General features: G+C 42.9%; 1 protein-coding gene and 1 long non-coding RNA gene across 13 annotated transcripts in view; one reads left to right on the top strand and one right to left on the bottom strand.

Annotated features, from left to right (window-relative positions):
• Positions 1-16,658, bottom strand: part of LOC109547580 (uncharacterized) — an 84,948-nt gene that overhangs the window by 6,429 nt on the left and 61,861 nt on the right. For 7 of the 12 annotated variants that reach the window (XR_012332427.1, XR_012332425.1, XR_012332428.1 and 4 more), the window contains exons 5-8: positions 15,567-15,694; positions 12,449-12,572; positions 3,242-3,560; positions 453-543 (exon numbers count right to left, since the gene is read on the bottom strand). The exons of 1 other annotated variant lie outside the window; for it this stretch is intronic. The gene's annotated coding sequence lies outside the window, so the exon portion shown is untranslated. The remainder of the gene's footprint in view (positions 1-452; positions 544-3,241; positions 3,561-12,448; positions 12,573-15,566; positions 15,695-16,658) is intronic. 4 more of the 12 variants (XR_012332426.1, XR_004526924.2, XR_012332430.1 and 1 more) reach the window with 3 other exon arrangements.
• LOC141278948 (uncharacterized) lies at positions 5,345-8,098 on the top strand. The gene is made up of 3 exons (XR_012332432.1): positions 5,345-5,594; positions 7,576-7,671; positions 8,000-8,098. It is a non-coding gene; the product is annotated as an uncharacterized lncRNA (long non-coding RNA).

Here is a 16,658-nt window from a genome sequence, read left to right as displayed (position 1 = left end):
TAACTAAGTCTAGTTTCACAGTTACAAATAAATTATGATGTAATTTTGAATAAAGTAAGCTCATCATAAAGGAAGGATACTGAGAGTTGCTACTACCCCTTCCTTGAGGGGCTCTTGTAAAGCACTAAATCAAGTAACAGAGGTTTATATGCATGCATATATTTTCAATGATATTTGAACACACTTGAAAAGAACTCTACAGAATGCATTATAAAACCTCGATGCTGTGTGTCCCTAGTTCCCGGCTCTCTCGTTCAAACTATTTAAATGAACAAAATGTTATCTATTAGGATAGCTATCAGAGTACTCCAAATACTACTTCTTGCAGTACCCTGTCCCAACCATTTGCCTTCCTCTTCCCATTAGTCCTTAATTCAGAAACCCCAGAGATTTGTTCAGTAATTTATGAACATATTTCTTCATTCAGCCAAGAAAATTGATGGATCCCTTACCAAATTTCAGGCACCCTTCTTCAGGATGTTTTCTAGGCATGTTCAGGAAACACAGCAGTGATTAACACAGATGAATATAGCCTCTCTCGAGCTGAGGGGAGAGACAAAAGTAAAGAAGCAAATATAAAATCATAAGTGTAAATACGTAAATAAAAATTGAATAAATGGGTAGAATAACTAGTATATCAGGTAAGTGCTGGAGAAAAACAGCAAGCAGGGAAGGGGGATGGAGATTGTTAGCTGGTAGGAGGAGGCTGCGATCGGAAACTAAGTGATCACTGAGGGCTTTCTGGGGAAGATAAAATTTACGAGGGAACCTAAGGTTGTGAGAGGGAGCAAGGTGCATATCTGGGAAGTGAATAGTACAAGCAGAGGGAACAGTCAGATGGAAAGGCAATGAGGCAAGAGTGGGCTTGGAGTATCCAAGGAGCAGAAAGGATGTCAGTGTGTGGAAAACAGAGGAAGCAAAGTGGAGAGGAGAAGGAAACAGCCAGAGAGGAAACAGAGGCCCAGATTTCTAGGGCTGTGGAGGCACTTTGAGGACTTTGCTTTTCCTGTGAAGAAGCCATTGAAGAGACTTGAGTGACATGACCTGACTTATGTTTTAACAGGATCTCTCTGGATGCCATGTTGATTAGAGACTGCAGGAGAATAAGGACAAGCCCCAGAAGACCAATAGTTGATTCAAATGCCAAGAAACATTTATGCCTTCACCCTTCAACTTCACAAATGATGCCATTTCCATTGAGCTATTGAAAAATATCATCTGGCTTTCAAAACAATAAACCAGAAGGCATTTTCTCACATAAGCAAGGTCACAAACAACTGTCAGCTAAAGGTGAAATAGCAACAAATCAAATAATAACAAGAACATTTTTTATAGATTTTAAAACCTTACAAAGCATTTTCTTGTCCATTATCTAAGTTAATCCTCAAATCAACGCCATGAGATAGTTATTATTTTCCCATTAGAAGTGACCGCATATTAAATCCTTAGTGATTGCTCAAGAAAAGCTGAAATCTTGAGTGTACATCTATTAATGCCAAGGTTGGGTTTTTTACCCATGGGAACTTTGGATGCTAAAATCCACAGGGATTTTCAGCTCAAGATGGCAGACTAGGAAATATATTTACTTTCTGGTCCTCCTGAAACCATGTTTAAATAAAACTGCAGAAATACCAAAATTAATCAACCAATAAAAGCCAAGACATTGTGGAAGTCATCAACCACAGAAAGATTTCAACACATTTCAAGAAGGCAAACAATGAAATGGAGGGGCCATGAATAAAATAATGAAGAAAAGACTACCCTAAGTAGGGTCTGCACAAAGCCAGGCAGCTTTTGCTGAGCCCTGGTTATAGTAAAGGACAGAGGAAAGAAGAGGGGCTGAAAACAAGGAGACAAAAGTCATTTTAGGAAAAAACGTTCACTTAATGAGCTCCAGGGAACACTCAGCCTGCTGCCATACTCACTCATGGATTACAGTGGATTGTTGGTAAGCAAGACAAGAAAACAGGGAACCAACAAACAAAAATCAAGACACGGTTTCTTACTGAGCTCTTCTCAAATGAGATCAAGAAATTATGGTTCAATGCCATAGCTGTAAATCATTTCTGCTCCTGGAGAGGTTAGAAAGGGCTTATAATAGTTACCCTTTTTCTTCAGACAGAATTTAGGTCTGAGCAAAAGCTTTTGTGTCCTCCAACCTCAAAGTTTATTGGGGATGGAAGTCCAAATTTGCTTTGACATACCATAAAAAGAATCTCATGAGCAGAGGGTCAAACTACTTTTGGAATATATGAATTATGCCCAGTGTGATTTTAAATAGATTTTAAACAAAAATATATAAATTTTCACTGATCTATATGATTCTGGGTTCTGAAACTTCTACATGTTACATGCCTGATATATAACACACAATGTCAGTCCCAGGAGAGAGAAAACACTCCAATGAGGCAAGCCAAAGAAACAAGATTCGAACAAGGTAAAGTGATGTGTAGACCAAGACCAGGATTTTTCAGTTCTTTCCTGTCATGCTGTAGCTTCCAGCTCCTGAATAACAACACATGTTTCCCTTGTCCTAGACACACAAGAGTATGTCTCCTCTATGGGGCGTAAGAAGCTCTAGAGTTACATATGTGTAGTAAAGAGTGGACCCAGCCGGCATACTCACAATGACCAAATTGTGTTGATCGTACTTTATTTTAAACCAATACATCGCTCCATGCTGAAGTTGCAATAAATGATATATTTGCTTTCTAGACATGAATGAGATGCCTTACTGGATATACTCCAGGAAGGCCAGAGAAACTGGCTTCTAATCCATACAGAACAATTCATTGATGAATTCCTTTCAGGAGAGCCCCTGATTTATCTAGAATATAAGCTTTACATACCTGGATCCTTCAAACTAGACCAAAGGGACAAATCTAGGCTGCAAGCCTCAATTAGAAATGTGGGATGGTGCTATGCTGACAACTGGTGGTCCCTGACCTATCTTCTGAGATTAGAACCCAGTGTGGTGGATGACCAATTCACGCGTTGAACAAAAGAACACCTCCTACAGGGCAGTGTATGTGTTCATTACAGGTATGGCACTTAGGGCTAAAAGTAACACATGAAGCATATATGATAAGGAGGCACCAGAGTCCAGAGCACGAGCTCTGGAATCACACAGGCTTGCTTCAAATCCCGGCTAAGCCACTACCATCTGTATACCCTGAAGAACAGTCGAAGGTTTAAATGTTCTTTTACCAAATTTCGAAAAACAAGTGAAGAAAGAACCTACCTGCCAGGAAGGGACATCGTGGGGTGCAGCATCCAGTCGCGTCAGGGCTCTGCATCCCCTGCTCAGAAACCTTCACCGCCTGGCTCATGGTGATGCTGGCAGCTCAGCAGCCCTGGAGAAGGCGCTCCTGTCTCCAGGGCTCGCGGACAAGCTGGGGAGGTCCACGGAGGTGGCGGGCCACAGCCTGGCAAACTCTGGGTGCCTCCTCCACTCAGCTCTGGGCAGGCTCTGGCCTCTGGGCCCCGTTGCGGGGAAGGGCTGGCCGATACATAGCCAGGGCTGAGGGGTCTGCAGAGCCGGTGCCCAGGCAGGGTGAGCTCTGGAGGAGAAGACTTCCACAGTCCCCAACAGTCTCCGCATGGTGGCCCATCCGGTGCCAAACACCTGCCACCCACAGCGACAAGTCCCAGCCGCTAGAAAGCCCAGAAGGGGTCGGGCTCTTTGCCCTCGGGCCGGGTTTCTCCAGGGGCTGGGCTTGTGTGGGGCCCCCATACCACCCCCTGACCCGCCCTTGCTCTGTGACACGTACAGTGCAATGTCAACACCCAGGCTGAGCCGGCCAGTGTTCACTGCGTGCTAGACCTTGAGAAGACTTAGCAGCTAGGGAGAAGCTCTCCCACTTTCACTCACTTTTCTCAGATCAGGCAGGCAGCCCATCTCACCCCAAAGCTATGGACACCACACCTCCTTCCCAGGCTATCGTTTTCCGTTCTGCCCCTGTTGTCCCTTTCCATTCTGCCCCCCTTTTCCCCAGCACCCCATTTACGGCTTCGGGTGTCATCGGTGCTGCATCAGGCAGCACCTCTGACCCCGAAGCTATGGACACCACACCTCCTTCCCAGGCTATCGTTTTCCGTTCTGCCCCTGTTGTCCCTTTCCATTCTGCCCCTCTTTTCCCCAGCACCCCATTTACGGCTTCGGGTGTCATCGGTGCTGCACCAGGCAGCACCTCTGACCCCGAAGCTATGGACACCACACCTCCTTCCCAGGCTATCGTTTTCCGTTCTGCCCCTGTTGTCCCTTTCCATTCTGCCCCCCTTTTCCCCAGCACCCCATTTACGGCTTCGGGTGTCATCGGTGCTGCACCAGGCAGCACCTCTGACCCCGAAGCTATGGACACCACACCTCCTTCCCAGGCTATCGTTTTCCGTTCTGCCCCTGTTGTCCCTTTCCATTCTGCCCCCCTTTTCCCCAGCACCCCATTTACGGCTTCGGGTGTCATCGGTGCTGCAGCAGGCAGCACCTCTGACCCCGAAGCTATGGACACCACACCTCCTTCCCAGGCTATCGTTTTCCGTTCTGCCCCTGTTGTCCCTTTCCATTCTGCCCCTCATTTCCCCAGCACCCCATTTACGGCTTCGGGTGTCATCGGTGCTGCAGCAGGCAGCACCTCTGACCCCGAAGCTATGGACACCACACCTCCTCCCTAGGCTATCTTTCTCCGTTCTTCCCCTGTTTTCCCTTTCTATTCTGCCCCTGTTTTCCCCAGCCCCCCCCCCATTTACGGCTTAGGCCGGCATCGGTGCTTCAGCAGGCAGCAGCTCTGACACCAAACCTATGGACACCACACCTCCTTCCCAGCGCTGTCATTTTCCAGTCTGCCCTGTCTCCACGTAGAACCGCTACCTATTTCACACGGCTGTTCCTAGTTCTGGGAACACACCACTCACTGGTAGCAATGCCTCAGCCCATGCCTCGACTCATTTACCTGCAACGCTGGCCAACAGATAGACCAACACTTCAAAGTTATGACAGAAAGTTGAGTAAGTTATACGCTTGGAATTGCATTTATTATTATTAACAAGCACAACTGTAGTGCTTAGACTATAACAAGTAATCTTCTAAGTGCTTAGCAAATATTAACTCACTTAATCCTCATAATGGCAACCCTATAGGTAGGTAATGTTCATAATATTCACCTTTTTTGGGGGAAACTGAGGCCCAGAGGGGTTGAATAGCTTGTCTAATGCCACATAGTAAATAGCGGGCAGAAACCCAGGATGAAAACCAGACCGTCGAGACTTTCATCACTTTGCTGTGTCACCTTAATAGATGTTGTGGTTAGGGAAGGGACTAAACTGACAAGACTCTGAATTTGAGAAGGGAGAAATTAGAAAGTGACTGATCCTAGAAACTAGAGAGGATTTCAGCTCAGAAATTTCTGGTGATGAGACCCGGAAGAACAAGAACATGGTTCGAATATTAACTTGGGGTAGCATCTGAATCCATTGAGAAATGGTTTTGTCTTGTTTTTTTTTTTAACTTAGAAAGGCCAGTTGGATGAAGATTAATGAAAAAAAAAAGTAGAAAGGAAAAGACGAAGGTGCCTGAAGTGAGACATAACCTCTTCCCTGTAAGTACTAGGGGTGGGTATTCTGTGGGAAAGGATGGAGCTCTCTCTACAGGTTTGTCACCAGGATGAACAAGGAGGAACATGGCAACCATTGTACTGGTTTTGATGATTCCTCAAAAACCAAGGCTTTAGTTTCCAAGAACTACCCACAGTAGCATACCTACCGGGTGTCAGACATGCCACCAAGTGTGTTTCCAGTCACACATTTTAATTGGAGAAATAGTTCCTATGAGGTACGCATTAGTTCCCTATGGCTGCTGTAACAAATTACTACCAATGAGCTTGCGTAAAACAAAACACACTCATTCTCTTATGGTTCTGGAAGACAGAGGTCCAAAACCAGTTTCCCTGGGCTGGAACCAGGAGTTGACAAGGCCGTCCATCCACCTTCTAGAGGCTCTAAGGGAGAATCTGTTTCCTTGACAGCATTCCTTGACTTCTGGCCACATCAATCCAACCCCAACTTCATCATCACATTCTCTTTGGAGTAAAAACTCCCTCTGCCTCTCTCTTACGAGAACACCAGTGGTTACATCTGGGTCCATCCAGGTAGGCCAGAAGAATCTCCCCATCTCAAAACCCTTACTTTCATCCCATTGGCAAAGTCCCTTCTGCCATTTAAGGTGACATTCACAGGTTCTAGGGATTAGAAGGTGGACATTTGGGGGCAATGGTACTATTCAGTCTACTACAAGGTAGATACTATTATCTTCCTCAGATGTAGGAAATGAAGTTTAGGGAAGTAATTTGTCTCAGGTCTACAATTTCCAGAGTAGACATTTAAATTCTGCCAGTGAGACTTTAGGACACACTCTAAACAACTTTAACCTGTGTCCTTAATTACTGCATAATCCTTGGTTAAGAGTCACACTTAGGTATCAAGACCCAACTGAATATAACACAAGTACTGTCTCCTCTTTCACTATGTTTGCCTGGTGTATTTATGAATCTTGCCCAGAGCAGAAGAGTTCAGAAAATTGTTATGCACCTTTACTAGGAGAAAGCATTTACTGTTTGATGTGCACGGAGTAATGGAAGGCTATTTAAAGTAAAATAAAATAAAATAAAATAAAATATGCCACCAAATCGTCAAGTGTCACAACAGAGGTAACCCCGTGGGAGTCTTGAGGAGACTAAAATTATCTCCAATTGTGCAGGTGAGAAAAGTGTCACTAAAGGCAGTTGTAGTTCAGCCAAGCCCTACGGCACAGAAGTAGGAATCTGGATATGTACGAATGGGAAAAAAAGACATTTTAGGCATGGGAAACAGTTTAATGCTGAATGTATGAGAAATATACGTTAGACCTTTCTAAATCAACTGGCTTATTAACTCAGTAAATCAGATTTGGTCAGTCAAACTAGCTTTAGCTGATTACTTATCCAGGGCATAGCTGTTGAGAGTAATTTTTGTCATAGAACAGTAAATAAAATTGTTGAACTATAGCTTTAGGCTTGCTAAGTGAAATAGATTGCTCTAGCTGATGTTCAAGTGACTAACTTGGTACTATTCACGAAATTGGGGGTTAACAACTGCTTAAGACAACATAGAGAATTGATCTTAAATAGTACTTGAAGTAGTTACTGTGTAAAGTATCTGTTCAGTAGCTCATGGTAAATGGATGTTTGTAATCCCCACTGGACAACCAACTGCTTTTTTGCAAACTGTAATGTGAATTGCTGTCGCATAAACTATAGTAATGACCACCTATCTAATTTGTTGTCCAAACCAGAAATCTTCTAACAATACTGGTCTCCTAATAAAAGCAAGCATGAAGCCAACACACACTGGGTGTCTCCCGTGTGCCTGTGCATGCATCTATATCTCACTGAACCCCCATAACAGCCCCCAAGAGAGGGACTCTGAGTGTCCCCATGCTGCTGGTGGAGAAACAGGCACACAGGAAGGTTCAACAGTCTATCTACCTAAGATAACACAGAGGGTGGGAGAGCCTGTTTTTAAACCATCTGCCTCCAATTCCAGGTGCCAGGAGCCAGATTCAGCCTACAGGCCTCTTCTGCTCATCTGGAGGCGAAACCACGTGTAAGGATTAGTCAAATCCTGTCTTCACTCCTCAAGGTAGCTTGAACACTTGCACGTCCTCCAAATAGCATGTAGCATAAGCAATAAGATGTTTGCCCCGGGTATTGTCCAGGAACTTGAAATCAGCTGTGTCTAGTTAGGCTGAGCTGGTTGAGACTGGAGAGGACCACCGATCTTCCACCTGGGCCAGTGCCTTTTGACCTCCTGCCATCAGAGGGCCGAAAACTACAGCCCGAGAATGTGCTGAGCCCCGTAGCCTAGTTACACCAGCTCAGAACAATGATGAGCACACCTTTTTCCAATCAGCTTTCCTCATGCTCCCTATGCCTCATACTGCCCTGCTTCTTTATTCTTTATCCCATAGATACCCCAAGCCCCTTGCCTTTGGGGAGGCGGATTTGAGACCTATTGTCACGTCACTTCCTCGCTTGGCTGCCTTGTGAATAAACCTCCTCTTTGCTGCAAACCTCAGCGTGTCAGTGTTTTGGCTTGCTGCGCCTCAGACAAAATGGTAGGGAGCTGTGGTAAAGGTCCCTTGCCTGTGAGGGAAGCTGGTTACTAGTAGTCACGTTGCGGATGTTTTCTCCTCCCGGGGTGGGGGGGCAGACGTCCTGCTCTTCCAGAAAGAAGGGAGAAAGGCAGGAGCTGGACCCTTGCTCTCAGGGTCACCGTCACCTAGGAGCTCGTTAGAAGCACAGCATCCAGGCCCCACCCAGAACTACTGAATTACAGCCTGCATTTAACAAGATCCACAAGAGAGGCATACCCATAGTAAAGTTGGAGAGGCACCAAGCTGGAGTCCACGTAGCAGAGAAGCAGACAGGATTCTAGACCACGCAGAGTGTTAAAGGCCAACAGTTTGTTTTCTATTCTCAAAACAATGTTTCTGAGCCATGTTTATGAGCAATGTCCCAACTTGCTTTTAAGGTTTCTTGTGTGAAGAATGGATTGGAAGAAGCAAGATATATGGACACTGGTTAGGACCTCATTGCAACAGACAGGCAAGTTCAGTATTAGGATGTTGAGGAAGAGTTGACAGATTCAGAAGAAATTCAGGAGATAAACTGAAGCGGGCTTAATGGGGTATGAGATGGAGGAAAGGAAGGTCTTAGGGAATTAAAGGGTTTACTACACGTATGAGCAAAGCCTCAAAATTAATCCTTTGAACGTACAGAGGTAGAGCTCTCAAAGGACACCGGTTAGGAAGCAACTGTACGCCCTTTATAATTCCAAGAGACAACACAGATCAACTGTTGCAATGGAAAATTCGGCGGTACCGGTGCCTTTTTTCACTCAAACTTAGTTCCAATGACTATTACTCACATTTTCTGTGCCTAAACAACACAGCTTGAGGAACTGAAGGGGATTCCATCCTGGTAATTAGGAGGGTCCCCAACACTGACAGTCCCATCTTAAAAAGCAGTCCCCCTGCATTTTACCCGAGGAGCAATGGCCAGAGCCTCCCTTTTAAAACGATGGGGAGAAACCAGAACATCACACACTGTCCCTTTCAGCTACTGTGAACTGAGCCGCGAGACGACCAGTACCCCCTAGCACAGCGCGGACGGGCCAGCGCGCGGGGGCCACTGTGACAGGCGACAGCACAAGAGACGAAGCCCAGGCCCAGGGGCTCTGAGCTCCACCGGCAACGCCCAGGGGCCAAGGCGTATTACCTTTCCGGGATGTGCTTTCCGCCCTTCCTCGTGGCCGACGAACTGGCTCATGTCACCCCCAAGATACCGCCCACCCAACGCCAGGACTGCCAAAGTCGCCAACCCGGCGTCCCCGGTGCCAGCACAAGGCCACGAACCACAGGCGCCTAGGCACAAGCCCACGCAGCTCGCGGACCTCCTTCTACCTCGCATGCGCCACCGCGGGGCGTGTCGCGATGACTCTCAGCACGCAGGCGGGTTAACGCGCTTGATTTATCTGATGCCTGCAATTTCCCTCCTTAGCCGGAGGCTGGTAGCACACGTCCATTAGTTCGTGTGTGTACCCTTCAGAATTCCAATCATACGGGACATGGAAAGTTGTCCGACTCTCCCAGTTCCTTGTGTGGTTCTTCCAGATATTTCCCAAGTGCTTACATTCACACTTGTATCTTGTATGTAAGTATTTGTACGTAACAGGTATCCTGTAGTTTACAGAAGAGCAGCACACTATACACATACTATATACATAGTCTACAACGTGTCTTGGATAGTGACGCTGTTATCTTTCTAAAATATAAACTTGGCTGGATTGCTCTGTTGCTTGAACATCTTCACTTAGCACAGAATACAGCCCAGGTTGTTAGCATAGCATTGAGAACTCTTTATAAACAAGTATCAGTCTGTCTCTCCAACTGAATTAGAAGTTCAAACTATGACTTCCAAGGACCTACATCATCCACCTCCCTCCTTTGCCTTGCCAGCCTCCCCTGATCTCATTCTCTACTGCCCTGCCCTCACTCACTTTCCCATGTCCAGCCACACTGGCTTCCTTACTATTCCTCAAACATGCCAAGCACAGTCGTGCCTCAGGGACTTTGCACCTACTATTCCTTCTGCTTCAGAACACACCCTCCCATCCCATCTCCGCTCTCCCAGAACACACCCTCCCACCCCATCTCCACTCTCCCAGAACACACCCTCCCACCCCATCTCCACTCTCCCAGATAGCCAATGGCTTGTTTCTCACTTCAAGGCTCTGCTCAATCGACATCTTAATAGAGGGGACTTCCCTGATCACCTACCACATTCCCTCACCTCTTCATCTTCTTTTGTTATTCTCCAAAGCATTTACCACCGCTTGACACTCCATATATTGACTTATTTATTCATCTCTCTCCCCCACTATAATGGAAAGTACGTAAGGGCAAGAACTTTGTTCTCTTCCTACTTCCTAGAACAGTGCCTTCAATTTAGAAGGTGTTATACAAATATTTGCTGAAAATCAATGTATGACTTCTTTGCCCTTTCACACTACCCTCTAGTCACACCAGAGGCTGCCCCTCCAGAGCACAAGTTCAAGCCCTGTGCCTTCTGTACCTGTCCCCAATACCTGGGCTGTCCTTTCCTCATTCCGGCAAAATCCTCTTCCCCCAAGCCCAGCTCAAATGCTGTCTCCTCAGTCAGGCCTTCCTCAATTTCTCCTCTATGTTCCTGCTGCACTTGATTCTTTTATCATAATTAACCCACTTATACTCACTACATGTTTCTCTTCCTAGATAACTGTAAGTTGCTACTGAACAAAGACTTCTACTCACCTTTGTTTCCCCGTGCCCTAACAACAAACCTATAAGGCTCTCGGTGTTTACTGAAACAATTTATTTTCTGAGTCTCTACCAATTCTAGGGAGTGCATAGTATAGTCTCCTCCTCATTATCAGTGAGCCTGGCACCTGTGGGAGGGCCTTACAGCAGAGGAGAGTCACCAATGGATCATAACTAAGGTCCTGAGACTGCAATGGCAGACAGCATGGTGAAGTTAGCCCACTGCATGCAGAAGACCCACAGAGGAGTCAGCATATGCAACGGACTACACTTGGTATAACATGTGAACAATCAAGGTTTACAAATGTGTTCTCATGCACTTGTAAGGATCTTCTAGCCCACGCGGAACAGACAGAACACACACAAAGGAGCCTGGAGGAAGTGAGTAGGCCGGCAGCTGCGCCCTAACATCTTAAGAGGGAACATTTCTGTGACTACAGTTGAAACAAATCAGATAATTTGCCTCCTTTCTAGACACCCTGGTTATCACAGGACAGGCCAAGCCTCTCAAGTTTTAAAGCTAAAGTACACGGAAGATCTGTGAATAGGGCTTAAGATATTTAAGAGCTAGTACCTGCATTAAGCAACCAGGTTATAGAATGAAAATTTATCTTGAAATTCCCGTCTCTCCCTCTCTCTCTCGCCTCCTATCCCCTATCTTCCCACCTCCATCTCTATTCCTTCTCCCCTACTCCCTGTTTTATGTATATACGTGCATCATTTTATATATACACGGATATTTACTGTCTGTTACGTTTATTTAATAAAGTGCACACTCCTCAGGCTAAATTTAGAAAGAGGACAAAATGAACACTTTCACATGGGTGTCAGTGGTGTTCCAAAGACAAAAGATTCCTCAGTCTTAAAACATGGCAAACACCACGTTCCTTCTGATAGTTAGATGCTAGAAAAAGGCAAGTGGATCCTTAAAATTCACACGCTATTAAGACCTACTATCAACAGAGTAGATCTTAAAGCGGAAACAAGAAAACACCAGCCTTTTAAGTTCTTCCTGTCTGAAGATAAGAATAAGAGGTGGTAGTGTTCTTCCTCACTTGCACCGAAGTGTAAAAGCGGCAAAAATATCTTCAACACATATATGATGAGGAAGCCGCTCTTCTGGTCCACTCTGTTTTGTTTTGCTTCTAGGGATCTGTCTCACTCGGAACCTTTGCTTTTTGTTTTCTCTTTTATGTACGCTAAGAACCCGAGAGTCTTAACCTTTTCTTCCACCTCTCAACCAATAAATAGGACAAAAGAACATTTTTATGTTTTTATGTATTTTCCATTCAACTTTTTAAAAAAGAGATAAGTAAGCTAGCTCAGTTCATATTTCTCACAAAAATCACTTTCCAAACTAAACTAAATTGTTTGTGACCATAAACAGGAAAAACACCGTACTCTATTAGCACCATCTGACATTTCCACCTTAATGTTACCAAACACAACTTGACACTAATGTCAGAACTATTAAAAATGTTAAAAACCCCCAAGCCCACTCAAAATGCATACCAAAGTTCAGGTAAAGGAAAAACAAAAACAAAAACAAAAGCAACTCACCGTTATCTTTATGTTCTTTCAGAAACCCATTAACAGCACACTGGAATTTAAAACTAGCGTCGTCATCTGACACCTGATGCCCAATTGTACAAATTTTTAAATAAGGAATAGTTTCTGGTAAGTCCTATAAGGCAAAACCATGAAAATATGTATTATTTCCTTTGTAGGGAAAGAATAAAAAATTAATTAGAGAAGGCAGACTATAAACCAGGAGAGTACATTAAACTTTGTATGTCAGTCATTCTGATGAGAGCCATTTTTTCCAAAGCTGCTTTAACCAGTAATTATCACTTGATTTTCATTAAAACTGCAGAACGGACAGTTACCAGGCATGCAAAAGGAAAAGCAAATCTATGTGAATGAATGCACATGTAACTCAAAATGATATAAGCAGTTCTACCTACACTTATGTTCTATCTTACATTTCAAGGGCCATAAAGCGGCTGTGATTTAAGGAGAGTAGTAGAATAGAGTCAGAAGAACTTGGATTCGAATTAGGAAATAGAGGCAATTTCAGGCATTGTTGAGAACTGGTATTCTTGAGGTGGGAGAAAGTAGACTATCAATAGAAGACAGAAAAGGATAAGTGAAAATTCTCTAGTTCTGAATTTAAATGGAAAGTAGCAGCAGGAACCTATGACATATTTTAAAAATATTAAAAACAAACATACATATTTCCTAGCTCTGACCACTGAAAAAGTCTAGAAACAACTGATGTCATGTCAAAAGGACTCAGGAGTCACCGAGAAGCTCCAACTGGCCAAAGACAGGGTCTCAGTTAGAATAATAACTGTAACGGAGTCCACGGTGATAGGAGTAAATAAAATTTTTACAAAACTGGTCACCACTGGAGGATATTTGTGAATCAACTCATTATTCTGAAAACTGTTAAATAGAAGAAGAGAATCATGCCTCTACAACTGGGCAACCAAACAGTTGATGAGGGGAATCTTCTCCTCGTACAAATATACCCAGCTAATAAGTGAAAAAAAGAACAACAGAATTCACCATTCTTTGAAGCCTCAACTGAATTAATGGATGTAGGTATGAATCATCAGTGACTGCTAATACCACAGAAAGACACAATTATATATGTCTCCATGGAAGAACACATCATCACCTATGAAACTGTCTTGCCAAAACAAAACATGCAAGCTTCATTCGGATCAACTACCGATTTACAGGAAATAAAAGGACTGAAGAATATGTTACCAACACATGGAATGTAATCATCGACATCTAGATGGGAAAAATTACCTGGTTTCTTTAAAAACAAAATTCAAGGAGGAAAAAAAAAGTGAGAGAGACATGGAGGGAGAACCTATAGATGAAACAAGACTTCAGAGACCTAACAATCCACGGCAAAGTGTGGACCTTATTGGGATCTAATTCAAAATTCTTATAAACAATTTTTTATGACGTTTAGGAGACAACTGCAAATTTGAGCACTCCCTGGGTATTTAATATTAAAAAATGATATTAAGGAATAAAAGTCCTATATTTAAATGCACGTACCAAAAACGTACAGGTGTAATTACATGCTGTCTCGGAGCTGCTTCAAGATAATATGGAATGGGGTGAAACAGGTGGGGGTACAGATAAAACATGACAGCCATCAGTTGGTAAATAAGAAAGCTGGATGAGTTCATGGGTATACAAGGAACACTCACAGTATTTTTATACTTTTGTATATGCTTAAAATTTGTGATAATTGTTTAAAAACAAGACGACACTGTAGAAAACAGTTTGGCACTTTCTCAAAGGTTAAGTGTAGAGCTACCGTATGATCCAACAACTCTGCTACTACCTACGCTGCACATCTAACAGAACTGAAAGCAGGGATTTGAACAAATATCTGTACACCAATGATCATAGCAGCATGATTCACAATACCTACAAGGTGGAAAACAACCAAGTGTCAATCAACCGTTGAATAACAAACTATGGTCTATATACACACAATGCGATTTTCTAAGCCAAAAAAGAAACGGCATTTCGTTACGTGCTATAACATGGATAAACCTTGAAAACATGATGTCTAGTGCAATAAGCCAGACACAGAAGGACAAATACTGCAGATTCCACTTACACGAGGTACCTAGAATAGGCCAATTCACAGAGACAGAAAGTAGAATAGAGGTTACCAAGGGTTGGTGGGAGGGAAAATGGGGTTGTTACTGTTTGATGGTTACAGAGTTTTTGTCGAGGATGATGAAAAAGTTTTGGTTATAGACAGCGGTGATGGTTACACAACACTGTAACTGTACTTAATGCCACTGAACTGCATATTTATAAATGGTTAAAATAAATATGATTTATCTATATTTTACCACAATAAAAAAAAGGAATGACAGAGCTGAAATTCCAATTCTTCCTTTTCCGAGAGTCAGTTTCATCGTCTGTAAAATTAGTAATTGTAGTTGTCTATCCTCTGAGCTTAGTGCAGGGTAAGCACTCAGTAGGAGATAGCAGTACTACTTCCACTTCAAGAGCAAAATATTGCTGTGAAGATTAACTAAGTCAATGGATATGAAAGAACTTTCTAAATGGCAAACTGCTCTATAAATACTAAAAGACATTAGGTGTTACTGTCTCCCAAGGCCATGGAACAGGTCAGAAGAAGGATAATTCTTTTGCACTGGAATGTCCTACATGGGCCAAGAGAATATATGGGTTTCTGTACTATATCAGAAGGCATTAGGAAAAGGAAGCATAAAACTTAGAGAACAATTGTCTTTTACAGTGATGCTTAAACACGCTCAGGCAACTGCTTAAAATAAGTGCTAAAGACATAATGGACATACCTTTCTTTCTTTTTAGGATACTACTGTAACTACTAAAAGTTTACTTCATTTTCAAAATATAGAACATGGAAGCTTATAGAATTTCTTAAGCATATCTAGAGCCTACTGCCAAATACTATAGTTCAATTCATATCTTTAAATATCATTTTGAAACAGCAATTACAAACGTGTATTTAAGGAAACCACTAGCTTCCCTTTTTGAACCCACGAGAGAAGGCCAGGATTCACCTTAGCATAAGATGATAACTACTGAACTACTATGAATTATTACAGTATCAGAAAGAAGGTCATTTTCAATTACGGCTTCCATTTACCTCTGGCTTGTAATAGCGAGTATTTGTTAAGTCAATAATCAGCCCAAGTTCTTCATTCCGTCCTTGGATTTTGTTAAGAGATCCAAGGGGGAGAAACGTTCTTCTGGAGCAAGATTCTTTTCAAAACTCTGTCAGAAAGAATAAAATAAGGAAGAACATATGTTTAAAATCCTGTACTACATTATCCATTTATTCAAACCCTGTGATGCTAACATATGAGATTCAAAGTAAAGTTTCCTCCTCTGGAGTTTACAAGCGATATTACAATCCTTTCTTCCAGAGAGATTAGACGGAAGAAAATAAGCTCACTTCTATATAGTTATTTCTGTGTTTGTTTATTTCATGTTGGTCTCCTAACCTGACTCTAAACTCCCAGAAGGCAGGGACCACATCCATTTTGCCTACCACTGTATTGCCAGCTCCAAGCAGAGTGCCTGAAAATAGACACAGAAATAAATACTTCTTGAATATCTACATATAGGAAGGATGGCTTTCACTGCTAAATATTCTTTCATGTATTTGGCTTATACATGTTCCCTGTTCCATTGATCTCTTTGGTTATTCAAGTGTCAGCAACACATACTTTTTTTAAAATTAGTAGACTCGTTTTAGAGCAGTTTGAGATTCACAGCCAAACTGAGCAAAATGTACACAGTTCCCACTTATACCCTCTCTCCTTCATCCCACACAGCCTTCCCCATTATCAACATGCCATACCAGTGTGCTTCATTTGTTAGAATTCATGAACCAACACTGACACATCATTACCAATCAAAGTCCATAGTTTATTGCATTCATGCTACAAGTAACTGACTATTTCTTTATTTCTAGTATAGTCATCCCCAAACATTTACATACTGAGATACATATTACTTTCTTATAAATTACTTTATTCTTTATTTATAGTTAGGGCATTGCATTGTTTTTTAATTAAGTACAAAAGTTGGTTGTATTTGTCTATGAATCCCATTTCTGGATAGTAAAACAGGTATTAAAAAGTATTTGCTATAAAAAGGGAAAATGGAGTACGACGGGCTTGAGAGCCAGGGCTCTATATGGTGAATTCAGATTTCTGGAAGAATACGGTATTAA

This window comes from Tursiops truncatus, chromosome 6, assembly GCF_011762595.2.
Source record: "Tursiops truncatus isolate mTurTru1 chromosome 6, mTurTru1.mat.Y, whole genome shotgun sequence".
NCBI lineage: Eukaryota > Metazoa > Chordata > Mammalia > Artiodactyla > Delphinidae > Tursiops > Tursiops truncatus.
The sequence above is the reverse complement of the archived record's forward strand: the minus strand, read 5'-3'. Positions and strand labels throughout refer to the sequence as shown.